This window comes from Glycine soja, chromosome 7 (assembly GCF_004193775.1).
Source record: "Glycine soja cultivar W05 chromosome 7, ASM419377v2, whole genome shotgun sequence".
NCBI classification, from domain to species: Eukaryota; Viridiplantae; Streptophyta; class Magnoliopsida; order Fabales; family Fabaceae; genus Glycine; species Glycine soja.
The window spans coordinates 33,721,690-33,740,541 of record NC_041008.1 but is presented as its reverse complement, the minus strand read 5'-3'; positions in this window follow the sequence as shown (position 1 = coordinate 33,740,541).

The following is an 18,852-nucleotide window of genomic DNA, read 5'->3' as shown; positions in this document are numbered from 1 at the left end:
GATTTGCAAAATCAAGTCATGACATATCTATGGTTCGGAATTAGGATGAAACACTTACCCGTGTGAGATTGATACACTTTGAGTGATTTCCTTCTATTTTTGTCGGACCCAGTGTTTCCTCTAAATGGTCATTCAGAAACGAAATGCTAACATCGAAAATCTCATTTACGGTTATGAGAAAATTTCATCAGCATACTCTCCTTCCCCGATAGACACATTGTTTTTCATCCAAAAAGCATATGTTGCTCTGATCAGTTGGGAGTTTTGTCTCTTTACTAAAGCATGTTTGCATTTTAGTGAAGAAAACACCGAGACTATTTTTAGTCTCACTGTTCAAGAACTATGTAGGTCTGAGTTCCTCATCACAAATTGAGGATACGTAGGAGCAAAAGCCCTGCTTTTGTCGACCACCCCACCTTTTGTTACCGTGACCCAAGAGTCCGATGGCATGCGGAGCCATATGACCGTGGGATCCCCAGATTCGTATTCTTCTCATTTTTATGTTTCATCATTTATCATTTGTATGTTATCTTATTTCTATGACTTGAGAGACTAACGTTTGTTTTTGTTGTTTTTTTTTCCGATTGTCATTTGTTTTGTGCATACATTTTGTTTGGATTGTTGCGTTAGTGCTTATTTCGTTATTGTCGATAATATTTTGTTGAAATTCCGGAACCGTGTAGAGTTTTCATTTAGGAACGTCATCCTAAAATAAAACGAACAAACGTCGTGATAACGCCAAGAATAGAGAAAGAAAGAGACGTTGTGGACAAAATGTCATATCTGTATATAAAGAAAAGAAAAGAAATATTTGTATATAAACAATGTGTGAAAATAAATTCTTGTATATGAGAAATGAGTGTATATAAAGGAAATTTTTATATGAAACAATGAGTGTATATTAAAAAGAGGAAAGGAAATCTTTGAAAACGAATAGAGATTTTATATAGACCATGTCGGTATAGAGAGAAAGAGTTTTTCAATGCGTGCGGATATAGAGAAAAAAGTTTCTTTCGTGTATAGGAATGTAGGTGTACAGAAAAAAAGCTTTTCTCATAGATAGCGATGGATGTATAGTTTTTTGCAAACATGCATAAGAAAAAATGAAACAAAAAGAAAAGAGAAAGAAAGACCTCGAAGGTCGGCATGTTATGGTCATAGGAAGCACAAATCATTCGTAGAGAGCAAACATATCTTTTGGAAACAAGAAACTGACACCAAGAGTTTATTTTCCAAAATAACCGAGATAAGAACGGATGGATTCGTTGAACCAATGAAAGAACATAATTTGGAAACATTGGGTCTACTTGTGTAAATCCCAAGCCTTAGTATCATAATGCCATAAGCTGGATGCTTGAGTACCCACCTAGCTATATGCATGACTAATTTTGTGCGTTGTTTCCAAATCATCATTGTTACGCGCGCCTCGTGGAAATAATATGGGAGTTTAACCCGAAACCGACACCCTGACACGAATTTGTTTTTCCCCAAATATCAAAATCGGGCACGCACGATGAAAAGACCATGTTGAGACACAACCTTAAGCTACCTTGAACCTTGGCCCATGTTGAGAATCCTCATCCTTTCCCCCGAAGAAGAGGACAGCAGAATCTCCTCAAGGGAGAGCGAATAACGAATGCTAAAACCTGAATTCCCAATCAAAGATCGGATGAAAATAAAGAAAAGAAAAGGAAAAGAAGGATTCCCGATCGAAGATCGGAAGAAAGTAAAAAGGAAAATATCGGAGGAAAACAGAATAATTCCCGATCAATAAAGGAAACCAGGAAAGAGAACAGAAGATCTTCTGACTAGATAAATTTTCAGCGAGGTAAATGACCGCCGGCAAAGGGAAAACCCATTTTGAAGTGGTTCTTCCGTTGGGATTGCCATTCAGGGTCGCTCCCGACTGGCGATGTCCCGCCCCACATAAACAAAGAGGAAAAGACCGAAACACCCAGCTTCCTCTCCAAAAACACTACCCTCCAGAAAATCCTATTGATTCGTGATCGCGCGTGTAATCTTTTGGTTCAATAGGAAATCATGTGCAAAATAAAGTCATGGTGCAGCTATGGTTTGGAATTAGGGTAAAACACTTACCTGTGTGAGTTTTTATACACCATGAGTTATTTTATTCCCAGTTTCAGTTTGACCCGACGTTTCCCTTGAATGTTCATTTAAAAGCTAAACATTGACATCCTACCCTTCATTTTCGGTTACAAGGAAAACTATTTTTGCATAAGTATATTGCTTCTCTAAAGATATGGTGCTCTCGTGAATGATTTATTTTTCCTTGCTAAAGCATGTTCGCCTTTTAGGTGAAAGAACCCGGTGGACCATTCGGTCCTAAAATCTAATCTTATTCAGAACCCCATGAATTGATTGCCTAGCGTTGTTCATGCATCCTTCGTTATCAAGTACGGAGCCTCCGATGAGAGGAAAATACGGTTTTTTTGTTATTTTCCCAATCGGTTCCTTCACCAAACATGCGTATACGTATATATATTATGTTATTTTTGTTTGTTTGTTTGTTTTGTTTTGTGTTGTGCAGAGAAAGAAGAAGGAGAGACGGGAGTCACTTATTTCAAATCGTTTTGGGTTGGAACTATTGTGATTGAGATCAATTAAATCCCCATGATGGGCAAAGGATGGCCTTCGGGAGTCATCATAGATTAATTATGGAAAGGGCTAAGACGGACGAAATTAGTGTTTTTTCTTTGCTTTCCTCCTATCTCCGATAAAAGGTAAGTAAAGAGGGGCAACTGTCATACCCTAATTTCGTTTGGGGACCATTGTTTGATGGCATGCAACCTTTGCTTGACCACTTCGAGGTACTTGGCACCCATTGTTGCGCAATACGTAAAGTTCCATAACATGTCAGAAGTCAAAAGAGAGCATTGTTGCACGATCCATGACGTTCCGTAACATGCCGGAAATCAAAAGGAAGCATTATTACGCAATCTGTGAGGTTCCGTAACATTCCGAAAGCCAAAAAAGGGATGATTACGTAATCTGTAAGGTTCCATAACATTACAGAAGGAAAACAAGTATCGTTACGGAAAAAGAATCAGCAAAAAAAGGCAGGGGTTGTATTCAGTAAACAGGGGGGTGAAAATAGCAACCAGGCCCACTTGGGCCTTCCAAGATGTTCCTCAAGAAGGCGGTGCCTTCTGGAAGAAGCAACCTAGCTCGCCTGGGCGAGCTGGGTGGCAAGCTCCTCCCTCATTTTCCTATAAATAGGGGGAGGAGGGAAGAAGAAAAATGTTCAACCCTCCTGGTATCTGAGGATCACTTGAAACTAGTGAAAAAAATCGTTTTCGTGAAGAAAATCCAAGCCGAGGCGCTTCTGTAACGCGTCCGAAATGTTTCCGTGGGTGATTCCGTGAAGATTTTCCGCCATCTTTCATTCGTTCTTCGTCGTTCTTCGGTCTTCAACCGGTAAGTTCCCAAAATCGAACTTTTTAATTCATTCTATGTACCCTTGGTGGTCCCCATTTGTTTCGTCTACTTTTATTTTCATTTCATTTACTTTTCGTACCGCCTTTTGACGTGTTTTAGACATTTATTTAAGTCATTCTCACCTAATAAATGATAAAATGAATTTCAACCGATCATTTGCGTTGTAATCTCGTTTAATCACTGTTAAAACAAAATCTAACCGATCATTCACGCTGTAATCTCGATTAAACCAAAAAAAAGCAAAATAATGATAAAATAATCAAAATATCTTGAAAAATAATAATAAAATAATCAAAATATCTTTGAATAAAATAATCAAAAAAATCAATCGGACGTTTTTCTTTGGAAGTTTCCTTGGATCAATTGACTAATAACCAAAGTGAAACTAAGGCTAAAATCAACTCACAAATCAAGCTTTGTCCGCAAAAAATCACTAAAAACCGTTTTAAGGTCCAACGCCTTGAACGATCCTCTTTGCTTTTATCGGTTAACATGGACCGTTCAAAAGCATAAAATCAACATGTAACTTTACCGCTTTTGCAAGAACTACGTAGGTCTGATTTTCTCTTCGATGGAGGATACGTAGGAGCAAAAGCCCCGCTTTTGTCGACCTCGTGAGATGGTTAGAGGTCCAGCGCCTCAACTTTTCTCACCAAGTAAAATGGATAATTTTAAGGTCCAACGCCTTAAATGACCACCTTCCAAGTAAAAAAGAATCAATTGATTTGTCCCTTTTGAAAGAACTACGTAGGTCTGATTTCCTCTTCGATGGAGGGTACGTAGGAGCAAGAGCCCCGCTTTTGTCGACCTCAAAAAATAAAAAAGAAATAAAAGTTTAGATACATAATTTCACACAATTCTAATCTAAGGCTGTTGTCCTTTGGGGACAAACGTGAGAGGTGCTAATACCTTCCTCAAACGTAAAGATAACTCCCGAATCTGGAATATTCTTCATGACCGGTTTCCTTTGATTTTTCTAACGTTTTCCTTTCAATAAACGTTGGTGGAGACTCCGCGCATTTTCTTCCTATGGAAGACGCACCTGTGAGCCTTGCCTCGCTCGCCCGCAAAAGGGTAGCTTGCGACAAAGCTCAAGTGAAGAATTCTATTCGCTTAGAGACAACAAACACTTGAAGAAGAAGGTCTTTGAATACTAGAAGCTTTGAAGAAATGGAAAAACCTTCGCACTAACATTTGAATTATTTTTATAAAAAGCTTTATGTATATTTTTGTAAAATTGAAAAGCTCTCAAAACACTTAGAGCATCTTAAGAGAAAAGACTAAGAGTTTAGAGATCATATCCATTTATAAGACGATTAAGATTCAGTCAACAAGCAAACAAACTTCAAGTCTTTTTATTTGTTTAGAGCCAATAGTGACATAGTGGGACAAAGAATATTGGGTTGTTTCAAGCTTGGTGTAAAGCTTGGTTTGTAGAGCCAAAAGTGATAATAATGAATACTTGTAACCTTGTGAACATAGTCGAACCTGAGGACTTGCCAATAACTGGACGTAATCTTAGTGATAAAGACAAACCAATATAAATTTCTTGTGTCTGATATTTATCTTCTTCTGTGTTTATCTGACTTTGGGTTTGAATTTAATTTTGCTTTTGAAAATACATTTTTTGTAAAAGTCCGATTCAATCGTTTGACTATGTCTATTTGAGAAAATTTATTATTTGTATTTCAAAGCTATTTTTCACGATAAGTTTTGTGTTAACAAAAAAGATTTATTTTTTAAAAAAAATTAAAATTTAATTCCATTTTTTGTGATATTTATTTTTTCAACAGAAAAGGAGAAGGAGACTAGCTCCCATATGCAATGTGTCGCAACCTACCCTTCGGCGGGAGGGCGACGCGAGACTCGCGGGAAGCGTGTTCCACGAAAGGAATACGCGCGGAGTCGCCACCAACGTTTATTTGAGGAAAACGTCGGAAAAACCGGAAAAGACGCGATCTACGAACTTTTAAGTTGAAAGGTTCGGGAGTTGTATTTACGCACGGGGAAGGTATTAGCACCCCACACGCCCGTCCCAAGGGACGGCAGCCTTTAATCGAATGTGCAAACATGACTTTGATTTTTATGTTCCCTTTTATGTTCTTATATCCTTTATACCCTTTTTATATTTTTCTTTTTTGTGGTCGACAAGGGTGTTTCCCTTTGCTCCTACGTATTCCTCAATTTGGGATGAGAAAATCAGACCTACGTAGTTCTTTCGGAACAAAGTGTTTGGTTAAGTTGTTTTTGTCTTTTTTGCAAAATATGTTTTTTATTGAACAAAAGGTCATTTGAACCATTTAAACGGTCTTTTGATTTTGAAAGGGGAGAAACGTTAAGGCGTTGGACCATTAACGATCTCTTGTTTTTGAAAGGAGAGAAACGTTAAGGCATTGGACCATTAACGATCTCTTGGGGTGGTCGACAAAAGCGGGGCTTTTGCTCCTACGTATCCTCAATGAGGAACTCAGACCTACGTAGTTCTTTTTTATCAAATGATTCTTTTTTACTTAAGTGGTGATCATTTTAAGGCGTTGGACCTTAAAAATGATCCATTTTACTTAGTGAGAAAATGAAATGACAAACTTCAAAAGCCTATTTTTATGGACGAGCTTGACTAGGCGAATTGATTTTAGCCTTTAGTTTCACTTTAGTTATTAATCAATTCAATTAAGAATGAGAAATCCCAAAGAGAAAACGTCCGATTGATTTTCCGCTTTATTTTACTAAAAGATGTCTTTTTGATTATTATATTATTTTTTACCTCTTTTTGATTTCCAACGTGGTTTCGGCACGACCGAACGGTCGGAATTTATTTTAACCGAAGTTAATGGATAATACAATTCAAACGTTCGGTGGAAATTTATTTTATTTTTAAGTTAAGCGAGAAATGACTTAAGTAAAATGGCTTAAGCACGTCAACAGGGGGTATAAAAAGTAAACAAAACGAGAATAAAAATGCACGAAACACAATGTGGACCCCCATGGGTACATAGAATGAATCGAAAAGCTTGGTTCGAGGTACTTACCCGTTGAAGATCGAAGAACGATGAAGAACGAATGAAGAACGTCGAAGAACGGTTGAAACCTTTGCGAAATTCTTCACGGAAAACGTTACGGAAACGTTTCGGAAGCGCCTCGGCTTAGATTTTCTTCACGGAAACAATTTTTCCAAGCAAATTCGAAAGAGAGAGAAGTGCCAAAGGGGCTGACCCTTTTCTTCTTCACTTCCTCCCCTATTTATAGCAAAATAGGGGAGGTGGTTGCCGCCCAGCTCGCCCAGGCGAGCAGGGTTGCTTCCTCCAGAAGCAACCGCCTTCTGGAGGAATATTCCAGAGGGCCCAAGTGGGCCTGGGTGCTATTTGCACCCCCATTTTTACTAAGTACACCCCCCTCTGCTGTTTTTTGGTAATTCTTTTTTCGTAAAGTTACGGAAACTTACGAATTTCGTAACGATACTTGTTTTCTTTCCGTAATGTTACGGAACCTTGCGGATTACATAATCATCCCCTTTTCGACTTACGGAATGTTACGGAACCTCACTTAATTATGCAACGATGCTTCCATTTGATTTCCGGTGTGTCACGGAAACTTACGGATTGTGCATCAATATTTTTTTGGTTTTTCGGCATGTCCTGGAATTTCACAAATTGCCTAATGATGGGTGCCAAGCACCTCACGAGGACCAAAGAATGGTCGCACGTCATCGAGCAAAGGTCCCCGGACGAAATTAGGGTATGACAGTTGCCCCTCTTTACTTGTCTTTTATTGGAGATAAAAGGAAAGTAAAGATAAGACACTAATTTCGTTCCTCTCGATTTGACGAGAGTCGCAGGTGACCATAAAATCTCCACATGCAAATGACTTGTTGTTCCCAAAATTTCACAAATTGCCTAATGATGGGTGCCAAGCACCTCACAAGGACCAAAGAATGGTCGCATGTCATCAAGCAAAGGTCCCCGAAAATCAGTGTATGACACTAATTTCGCTCCTCTCAGTTGACGAGAGTCGCGGGAGACCATGACTTGTCGCTCCTAGAATTTCACAAATTGCCTAATGATGGGTGCCCAGCACCTCACAAGGACCAAAGAATGGTCGCATGTCATCAAGCAAAGGTCCCCGAAAATCAGTGTATGACACTAATTTCGCTCCTCTCGATTGACGAGAGTCGCGGGTGACCATGAAATTTCCGCATGTAAATGACTTGTTGTTCCCGGAGGAACAAAAGGTGCAGAAGACTGTGTCAGCCTCTGCATGCTATCAAGCGTTCTGTCTTACAGATAGCAAAAGAATGTTTATACGGATAACCACTCGGGTATTTCCGCGTATCATCGGGCCCGCCGCCTCTGGATGATACAAGGGTGCAGAATGACCAAACTTGGTCTCCGCTTGTCATCGGGCCCGCCGCCTCTGGATGACAAAAGGGTGCGAATAACCGTAAGGTATCTCCGCGTATCATCGGGCCCGCCGCCTCTGGATGATACAAGGGTGCAGAATGACCAAACTTGGTCTCTGCTTGTCATCGGGCCCGCCGCCTCTGGATGACAAAAGGGTGCGGATAACCGTAAGGTATCTCCGCGTATCATCGGGCCCGCCGCCTCTGGATGATACAAGGGTGCAGAATGACCAAACTTGGTCTCTGCTTGTCATCGGGCCCGCCGCCTCTGGATGACAAAAGGGTGCGAATAACCGTAAGGTATCTCCGCGTATCATCGGGCCCGCCGCCTCTGGATGATACAAGGGTGCAGAATGACCAAACTTGGTCTCTGCTTGTCATCGGGCCCGCCGCCTCTGGATGACAAAAGGGTGCGGATAACCGTAAGGTATCTCCGCGTATCATCGGGCCCGCCGCCTCTGGATGATACAAGGGTGCAGAATGACCAAACTTGGTCTCTGCTTGTCATCGGGCCCGCCGCCTCTGGATGACAAAAGGGTGCGGATAACCGTAAGGTATCTCCGCGTATCATCGGGCCCGCCGCCTCTGGATGATACAAGGGTGCACGTCACATGACCTCAGGGTCAGTATGACAAAGATTATGGGGCGGCCGACAAAAGCAAGGCTCTTGCTCCTACGTATCCTCCAATGAGGAACTCAGACCTACGTAGTTCTGGATAACTTGTGAGACTTGAAAAGTCTCCATCGGAAAATGATGACATCTCCGGAAAGGGCGCAGATGACCATATTGGTCTCTGCTCGTCAATCACACTTGGGGTCACTGAATGACGAGGTGCGGATAACCGTAAGGTGTCTCCGCGGGCTACCAGCTCTTGAGTCATGACAACAAAAGGCGGTATGGTCGACAAAAGCGAGGCTCTTGCTCCTACGTATCCTCCAATGAGGAACTCAGACCTACGTAGTTCTGGATAACTTGTGAGACTTGAAAAAGTCTCGGTGTTTTCTTCGCTAAAATGCAAACATGCTTTAGTAAAGAGATAAATATTCCAACTGATTAGAGCAGCATACGCTTTTTTTGAGTGAAAAACAATGCGTTTACCGGGAAAGGAGAGTCTGCTGATGAAATCCCCCATAACCATAAATGAGATTTTGGATGTTAGCATTTCGTTTCTAAATGACCATTTAGAGGAAACACTAGGTTCGACAAAAATAGAAGAAATCCACTCAAAGTGTATCAATCTCGCACAGGTAAGTGTTTCATCCTAATTCCGAACCATAGATATGTCATGACTTGACTTTGCAAATTATTTCCTATCAAATCAAAAATTACATGCGTGATCATGGATCAAATAGGACTTCCCTTGGGAATGGGTTCTTTTGGTGGTCTCTTCTTTTGGCTTTTTGTGTGTTTTTGGCTTTTGATTTTCCTGGCTTTTTCTTTTTCTGTTTTTTTTTTGTTTAGTGCGGGGCGAAAAAAGGTCGCTAGCGCACGGGATTTTGGTTGGTAATCAAAGGGAGAAGACCATTTTAGGTCGTGGTTTCCTTTCCTTCCGTTTTTGTTCATTTGGTGACAATTCTGTATTGTTCAGATATTGTCCGGTCCAAAGACCTCTCTGCATATCCCTTCTGTCTTTCCTTAGATCCCCGATCAGGGGCTTTCTTTCCTTCTTCTTCTTCTTTTCTTTTTTTCTTTCTCTCCTTTTTGCTTTCTCCCACTCTTTGATTGGGAATTTCCTTTCTTTCCTTTTTGCTTTCTCCCACTCTTTGATTGGAAATTTTCCTTCTTTTCTTTTTGCTTCCGAGGGTAAGGATTATGGTGAGTCAGGATTTTGGCTCAAGGTTTGTAGAATGGCTAGACATGATACATGTCGGGGTTTGGTTTGGCTCAAGGATAAAAGGGATGCCCCACATTATTTCCATGACACAAAATGCAAAAATGATGATTTGGAAACTTTATGCAAAACTGGTCGTGCATGCACCTATGCGGACACTCAAGTGTCAAATTTTTATGGTCATGTGATGCTAGGGCTCAGGATTCATTTCCTCTATTTTAAATCAACCCAATGTTTCCAAAATATGTTCTTTTATCAATTTGTGCATTCATCCGAGTCCATTTCGGGCGTCTGGGAAAATCTTCACAGCATTCACCCTTCAGGTGTATACACATTTTTTTCAAAAACTAGTTATGATCAGTGAATTTTTCCAAAGAAAAGTTGGAAGTCATCTCTTTTCAAAAGCATGTTGGTTTTTCAGCTTGACAACTTATTTTTCTTTTTTCTCCTTCTTTTTTTTTTTTTTATCATTATCATTTGTTTATTTCTTTTTCTTGTTTTTTTTTCTTTTTTTTTTTTCATGAGGTATTTTGCTACCTAAACATGTGCATATTTTTGTGAGGTATTTTTGCTATATACATGCATATCCAAGGTATCTTGCCACCTAAACATACATATATATGTTTTGTGAGGTATTTTTTTGTTTACATACATGCATATCTAAGGTATCTTTCTACCTAAACATACATATATATTTTGTGAAGTATTTTTTTGTTTACATACATGCATATCTAAGGTATCTTTCTACCTAAACATACATATATATATTTTGTGAAGTGTTTTTTTGTTTACATACATGCATATCTAAGGTATCTTTCTACCTAAACATACATATATATATTTTGTGAAGTGTTTTTTGTTTACATACATGCATATCTAAGGTATTTTCACTACCTAAACATACATATATATATTTTGTGAGGTATGACTACCTTTCGAGCTTGCGCTTGTTTTATTTAAATCCCCAGGATCATGAGCAACTAGGTGCGTCCTACTATAAAAAGTGATCAAATAACAAGCATAGATTCAAAAGGTACTAGGTTGCCTCCTAGTAGCGCTTCTTTAACGTCTTTAGCTGGACGCCTTATGACTTGTCGGTCACTGACCTAGTACTTTGCTTACCTTTGGCTTTGGACTTGGTTGCCTATTGGTCGGCCATGTGTCGTAGGCAACGCTCTAACCTTTTTATGGATGAGCTGAGGTGAACTTTAGTGGTGATGGCGGTGTGTCTATTGCCCGCTACCGTCCATCCCAATGCTGCTGTGGTGTCTCGCCCTGCGCCTGCCTGGGGGCGCAATACTTCTTGATGAAAGCTCGATTGGTAGGGGGGGTCTGATGACTTTGCTGGGGGCGACAGACACTCTGTAGAACTGACAGAGACCCGTAATTAGAGCTTGACAACTCCAAGACCCTGTTGGACTTCTTCGGGTCCACTGGGTGTCTTGCAGGCGCAATCCCTGCAAACAATAGATGACATCAGAAATCAGTTGAGCGATGTGCATACTTACCTATGATGACATGACCTTGCCGGGGGGGGTACGGGCACCCTATAGGACTGATAGAGGCCCGTAACCAGAGCTGGAAACCCCAGGGCCCTGTTGGACTTTTCCGGGTCCACTGGGTGTCTTGTGGGTGCGATCCCTGCAAACAATAGATGGTATCATAAATTAGTTGAACCATATGCATACTTACCCATGTCGGGACGACACAGACCAACTGATACTTTTGCAGGGGGTGATTGGCATTGCGGTCGCTGGGCAGAATGTCGCTAAGTAGCAACGTCATCTATATCTATGTAAGAGTGGTCATGTTGGTGCGCATGATCCGCACTCGTCTCTTTGCAGCGGCACAGGTGAAATCTTGCCCCGGTATGCATAGTAGCTGTGTGATAGCCTCCCTCTCTGGTTGTGCTCGCACAGTTGGCCCTCCTCCAATATTAGGGGGTGGCCCAGGAACCGTTAAAAGGAAACTACTGGCCCCTTAACCGGAAGTGCAAGTCTCGGTTAAGCATTTAAGGGTAGAGGACCTTAAATTCTTTTAAGGTGTGGATGTCGACCACACTGAAAATGAGGACACGTAGCCCTCTAATGGTGAGGGCGTGCAACCCTCTCAAGGCGCGGAGGTGTAGTCCTCTGGAGGTGAGGGCGTGCAGCCCTCTGCTGGAGAGGACGTGTAGTCCTTTCAAGGTGAGGGCGTGTAGCCCTCTGACGGTGAGGGTAACTAGTACCCAAGGTGAGGACGTGTAGCCCTCTCAAGGCGAGGACATGTAGTCCTCTGGAGGTGAGGGCGTGCAACCCTCTGATGGTGAGGACGTGTAGTCCTCTCAAGGCGAGGACGTGTAGTCCTCTCAACGGTGAGGGTAACTAGTACCCAAGATGAGGGCGTGTAGCCCTCTCAAGGCGAGGACGTGTAGTCCTCTGATGGTGAGGGCGTGCAGCCCTCTGATGGTGAGGACACGTAGTCCTCTCAAGGCGAGGACATGTAGTCCTCTAGAGGTGAGGGCGTGCAGCCCTCTGATGGTGAGGACGTGTAGTCCTCTCAAGGCGAGGACGTGTAGTCCTCTCAACGGTAAGGGTAACTAGTACCCAAGATGAGGGCGTGTAGCCCTCTCAAGGCGAGGACGTGTAGTCCTCTGATGGTGAGGGCGTGCAACCCTCTGATGGTGAGGACGCGTAGTCCTCTCAAGGCGAGGACGTGTAGTCCTCTCAACGGTGAGGGTAACTAGTACCCAAGGTGAGGGTGTGTAGCCCTCTCAAGGCGAGGACGTGTAGTCCTCTGATGGTGAGGGCGTGCAGCCCTCTGATGGTGAGGACGCGTAGTCCTCTCAAGGCGAGGACGTGTAGTCCTCTCAACGGTGAGGGTAACTAGTACCCAAGGTCCACCCTTATGAGAATGCAAGAGATCGACTCATCGAGAGGGCCGGTCATCCCAAATCCACAAGATTTGGATATTAGATGTAGGAAATCTATGCAGTTAACATGATTTTTAGGGATGCAGATGCATGCAACCTTTGTCGTGAAATTTGGTAAATGCAGACTTCATTTTGAAACAATGCAATGTAATGGAAAGTTGTACAATGTTCATGACATTCTTTCCCTATTTTGTGATTTTGATTTTGATTTAATTTTTTTTTTTGGAAAACACAGATTGACTGTCCTTTTGAAAGAGGTGATAATTCATGCAACCTCATCCTATCTTTTTTTGCAAATCTCTCCGGGAACTCCCTCAGAGTGTGTGTTCTGTTTGATTTAGTCACTTGACCATTTTGGAGTGACGGCAATGGAGTCGTTTGATGTTTGATCAATCCATTGAAATCCTAGGGTTTGTCCCCTTTTTTTTTGTTAAAAACATCGATGGGTGAGAACTTTTGATCGGCCCCTATGTTCACTTGAGGCTCATGCACGGTGCCCCTCATTGCCCCAGTGTAAGGCTTTGAGGTATCAATCGTTGCCTTTCGTCATGACCTTGTAGGAGGGAACCTATTGGGTGAGAACTTCTAATCTGCCCCTAGGTTCGCTTGAAGTTTTCGCATGGTGCCTTTCATTGCCCCAGTGTAGGGCTTAGAGGTACCAATTGTTGTCTTGTTTTCACGACCTCGTAGTGAGGAAGAATGAAAGAAGCAGTTGATTCTTGCAAAAAAGAATTTTCCAAGGACGAGAAATAGTTGAAGGATTTTTTTTTTTTTTTTTAGTTGATGGATTAAGTCAAATGACTCCTATGTAGAAGCAAGATGTTTTGATGTTTTGATGATGCCAAAGGATCAAGTGCTTCTAAGTTTTATCCGAGAAAATCAAGATATATGATCAAGTTTGATCTCTTTAGAATCTTTAGGAAGAAGTTTCCAAATTGAAAAAACAAAAGGTTTGACCAAAGAATTCTATCATTTCAAATTGAGATTTGCTCTCCGGTAATCGATTATCAGCAGCTGAAAATGTTTATAACAGTCACTAGAAATTTGAATTCAAAATTTATAATGTGTAATCGATTACACATGGATGGTAATTGATTACCAGCAATTTATTCAAATTTTAAGCCTGTGATCTATTACACAAGTCTTGTAATCGATTACCAGAGGAGATTTTCAGAAAATAATTTCCAAGAGTCACATCTATTCAAATGGTTTATGAATGGCCATCAAAGGTGACTCGGAAACACGACTTTAAAGAGAGTTTTCATTGCCCACAAAGTTTATCCTCTCAAAAGATTAAGAGTTTTTCTGAACTGAACTGTCTTATCCTCTCAAAAAGATTCCTTGGTCAACCACTTGCATATTCAATAAGGAATTTTTGATTGATCTTCATTTTACAATCTACCTCTTTTAAGAGAGACCTTTTCTTCTTTACTTCTTATTTCTGAAAAGGGATTAAGAGACTGAGAGTCTCTTATTGTAGAGGATTCTTGAACACAAGGGAAGGGTTGTCCCTATGTGCATTGTTAATCCGAAAAGAGAGAGTGAAAGTTTAATTGGGGAATAATATTCGTATCTTAATTCAATCCCCTCTTCTTCTGAGGCCATTTGTCCAACATCCTATTCTTGATAACTCACTTCTCTCTAAAAAGACAAACTTTCCAGGATGATAAAATGAGGTCACATGAACGTCTTGAAAGCACAGTCAATCAAATGTTTTTTTTTCTTTTTGAACACTTTTATTTTATTTTGAAACTTATTTGTTTTGAACTTTACTCGTTGTTTTACGGCACCCCCACCAACGTGCAAGACGAGTAATCTCTGATTGAACAGTCTTGGAAGTCAACACTCAGGAGCGCAGGTCGCTTGAGCAAACAGACCAATGGCTTGCACCCACATTCCGGTGAAAGTTGAATAAGCAAACATGCGTTTGTGAGAGGATGTCCATTTTATCCATATCATTTAACATTGTAACTGTGGTTTATGGCATAAACTTGAAAATCCTGATGAGTCATAACAACAACTTCCAGAATTGCCCCATGTATGGTGTTGCTTGTCAATGTTAGGATTCAACAAGCGATTCTCCTCAAATTTCAGCCAGCCCGTATCAATTAGACCTTGCACCTTACGCTTCAGAGCCCTACAATGCTCAATGGAACGCCCCGGGGCTTCTCCGTGACAAGCACACGTTGCGTTCGAGTCGTATTCTCGGAGAAATGGAGGTTGATGAACCTTGGCTAGGGTTATGGCTACCATTGAATTATCAAGTAGATATGGGATCAAGTTTAGCATATGACAACGGAATTTGGGGTGAACCCTACAGGCTTTTTGCTGCAAAATTCCTTTTTGTTGGTGTTTTTTTTTTTTTTGGTTTGTGCTAAAGGTGGTCTTCGTCATTGGAAGTGCGGTAGACAGGCTTTGTGGTTGATTTAGGGATGGCCTTTGTGGATAACTGGGTGGTGGGTAAGGAGGAGGTTTGTTATTGGCTGAGTAATGACATTGTTGGGTTGGTGGGAAACTTGGCCGTAATGGAATGGCAGTCACAGCATGGGTTTCTCCCTCTTTCTCACCCTCTTCATTTGCCCCAGTTTTCTCAGTCGTCCTAGTAGGATGATCAAATTTGCCTCTTTTCGGACCCACATCGATCCTTTCACTGGCGAAGACCAAATCCGCAAAGCTTTGAGGGTGCGTAGCCCACCATCTTTTCATAGTAGAGTACCGATAATGTGTCTACCATCACGATTATCGTCTCCCTTTTTGCACATGTTCTGTAGTTGCATCCTATCCGGAACCATATCAGAATAGTACTGATACTGCCTAACGAAGGCAACCATTAGGTCCTTCCAAGTATGGACTCGGGAAGGTTCCAAGTTAGTGTACCAGGTAACAGCTACCCCAGTAAGACTTTCTTGGAAGAAATGTATTAGCAGTTCCTCATCTTTGCGTATGCCCTTATCTTCCGACAATACATCTTTGGATGGTTCTTGAGACAAGTAGTCCCCTTGTACTTGTCAAAGTCCAGCACCTTGAACTTGGGAGGGGTGATGATATTGGGTTCTAGGAACAACTCTTTTAGGTTAGCAAAGGCATAATCTTCACCTCCTTCAATGGCCCTGAGCCTTTCCTCTAGATGATCCAACTTTCCCATTTCTGCCATAGCATGAGGGTTTTTACTTGTCGTGGAATGCAAGAGGTGTAGTTGTGGGTGATACTGAGGGCCTTCCAAAGGGTTTTGTAGGGGTATACCACCAACTGCTTGCCCTTCCGTGGCATATCCGAGGCAAGGCTCGAAGTCGGCTAGATTGTGGTGGGGAATTTCATGTGTCCCCCCCACGGTTTAAGAGACATGTGCATGATCAGTTTGGGGTTGTTGGCTCTCAATGGGAATAGGAGTGGAGTTATTGACATTCTTATTGGGAGTGTACGCCACTTTGGGTGGCGTATAGTTGAGAGGCAAGCCATATGGCGGGAAGGCGTGCTCATTTTGAATTTGTACATTATGGGGGCTGCCCGTACTTCCCAAATCTTTGCCTACCATATCTGAGGTTGGATGATTCATTTGGTTGATGCCGGATGGGGACATCAGGTTCACCTTAGCAACAACGCTGGTAGCGGCAATTGCAACCGCATTGGTTTCCATTATCTTCTTCACGCTCATCATGGCCTCCATCATTGTGGCCATTTTCTCTTTAATGGCCTCCATGTCGGCCTTCATCTTCTCTTGTATCTCCTCTACTTCACCCATTACTCTAGCTCTAGCACAAGTTCGGTGAGGATGCCGTAAAGCATGTTTTTTTTTTTTTTTGATAACAATGATTAAGTTCATTTTATTTTATTTTATTTTACTTTTCAAGGAAAGAATGCAATGAGCAATGCAACCAATGAAAAGCATGGATGTATGCGAATGATGTACAGTTGAAGTATTGCGAATTTTTACGCAGGATATGGGGTTGAATCAATTTAGATTTTCAACATGGTCCATGACATCTTTGTCAAGGTGAAACTGGAAGTAACAAGGACATCAACAATCCTAAATATGTTTGGCAGTAGACGAAGCAGTGATGTGACTCGATTCATCTTTTGCCCCAATTTTGCAAGACGGTTACTTCCATATTTCAACTTGACTTGATGAACTTTTTTATAAAAGCATGAGCTTGGTTCAACCCTATAATCCAAGGAATGGCAATTCTGATCGCCAATATTTCAACAACATCTCATAGGGATGAATGACTCGGGCATACTTTAAGCTATGCATGGAAAATGTAATTATGAAATTGAGATGCCCGAAGAAACACCATTTCCTAGTTAACCATGCATTAGGTACCATGTTCAATTATTTTGTTTTGTTGTTGTGAAACGGGTTTATGATCCCAACATGGTTGGCTCATGGTACCGAATATATGCAACCAAGAATGCATCATGAATTTTCATGCTTCCTTTTTTTGTTTTCGTTTTGTAGAGGAAAATGCAAGGCTCATGCATGAGCAAACATGAAAACAAAAGGTATGCAGTTTGTAGAACAAAAAGTATGTTGAACGCATATGCATGATGATGCAATGACTCATGCAAAATGTGAGGCTGGAATATGATAACGGACAAATGCAGGAACGATATGTTCATTATGATGTTATGAAGAGATGCTTATGCGATGCATGATATGAATGCATTTTACGGATACGGGAGCCCGAGAAATTGTTTCCTTCTTGGATACAACGTTTAGGCAGCATGGCACCCAACGCATGTTTTTTAAGAAGGCGACACGGACCCTCCGTCGGTTTGCTAAAGTGAGGGGATCAAAGACGAAACACACGCATGATGCATATGCGAAAGGCACAACACGGGGATGTACATAGTACGACAATATTCACAAACAAAGCAAAAGGGTATATGATACTTATGCATGGCAGTGTGAAAAATGGCACGCAGCGTGTTTGCTCCGTGCCCCTATTTAAGGGACCTATAAGGGAGAGAGCTAACTAGGCTTTTAGTGATAACCCCCAAGGTAGTCATATCTCTCTTGATGGTTTCTAGAGGTATCATCCCCTTCGAAGAACATACTGCAGCAGTAGGGACTACTAGCAACAATATGTTTTCAAAGAGAAAAACTCTAGATGAGGGTTCACTGTAATCAAGCAAGTCGGAGACCTAGCATGATCACGGATTCACCTCCACTCCTTATGTTCCCACGAACCCGGGTATAGGGCCCTTTTTCAACTCACCGTGTGTGCAAATAGTGTTAGTGTTTGTGTGCATCAAATGAATAAATATTTACCTCATGCATACAAAAAAAAAAAAAAATGCACTAAAAGCATCAAAGAGTTATATATACAAGAACATAATAAGGGGAAGCCAACAAAGGAGTAAGTCATGGCAAAATTTGCACAAGATTAAATGGCCTAACTCTCTAAAAATAGTCCCCAGTGGAGTCGCCAACTGTCGCAACCTACCCTTCGGCGGGAGGGCGACGCGAGACTCGCGGGAAGCGTGTTCCACGAAAGGAATACGCGCGGAGTCGCCACCAACGTTTATTTGAGGAAAACGTCGGAAAAACCGGAAAAGACGCGATCTACGAACTTTTAAGTTGAAAGGTTCGGGAGTTGTATTTACGCACGGGGAAGGTATTAGCACCCCACACGCCCGTCCCAAGGGACGGCAGCCTTTAATCGAATGTGCAAACATGACTTTGATTTTTATGTTCCCTTTTATGTTCTTATATCCTTTATACCCTTTTTATATTTTTCTTTTTTGTGGTCGACAAGGGTGTTTCCCTTTGCTCCTACGTATTCCTCAATTTGGGATGAGAAAATCAGACCTACGTAGTTCTTTCGGAACAAAGTGTTTGGTTAAGTTGTTTTTGTCTTTTTTGCAAAATATGTTTTTTATTGAACAAAAGGTCATTTGAACCATTTAAACGGTCTTTTGATTTTGAAAGGGGAGAAACGTTAAGGCGTTGGACCATTAACGATCTCTTGTTTTTGAAAGGAGAGAAACGTTAAGGCATTGGACCATTAACGATCTCTTGGGGTGGTCGACAAAAGCGGGGCTTTTGCTCCTACGTATCCTCAATGAGGAACTCAGACCTACGTAGTTCTTTTTTATCAAATGATTCTTTTTTACTTAAGTGGTGATCATTTTAAGGCGTTGGACCTTAAAAATGATCCATTTTACTTAGTGAGAAAATGAAATGACAAACTTCAAAAGCCTATTTTTATGGACGAGCTTGACTAGGCGAATTGATTTTAGCCTTTAGTTTCACTTTA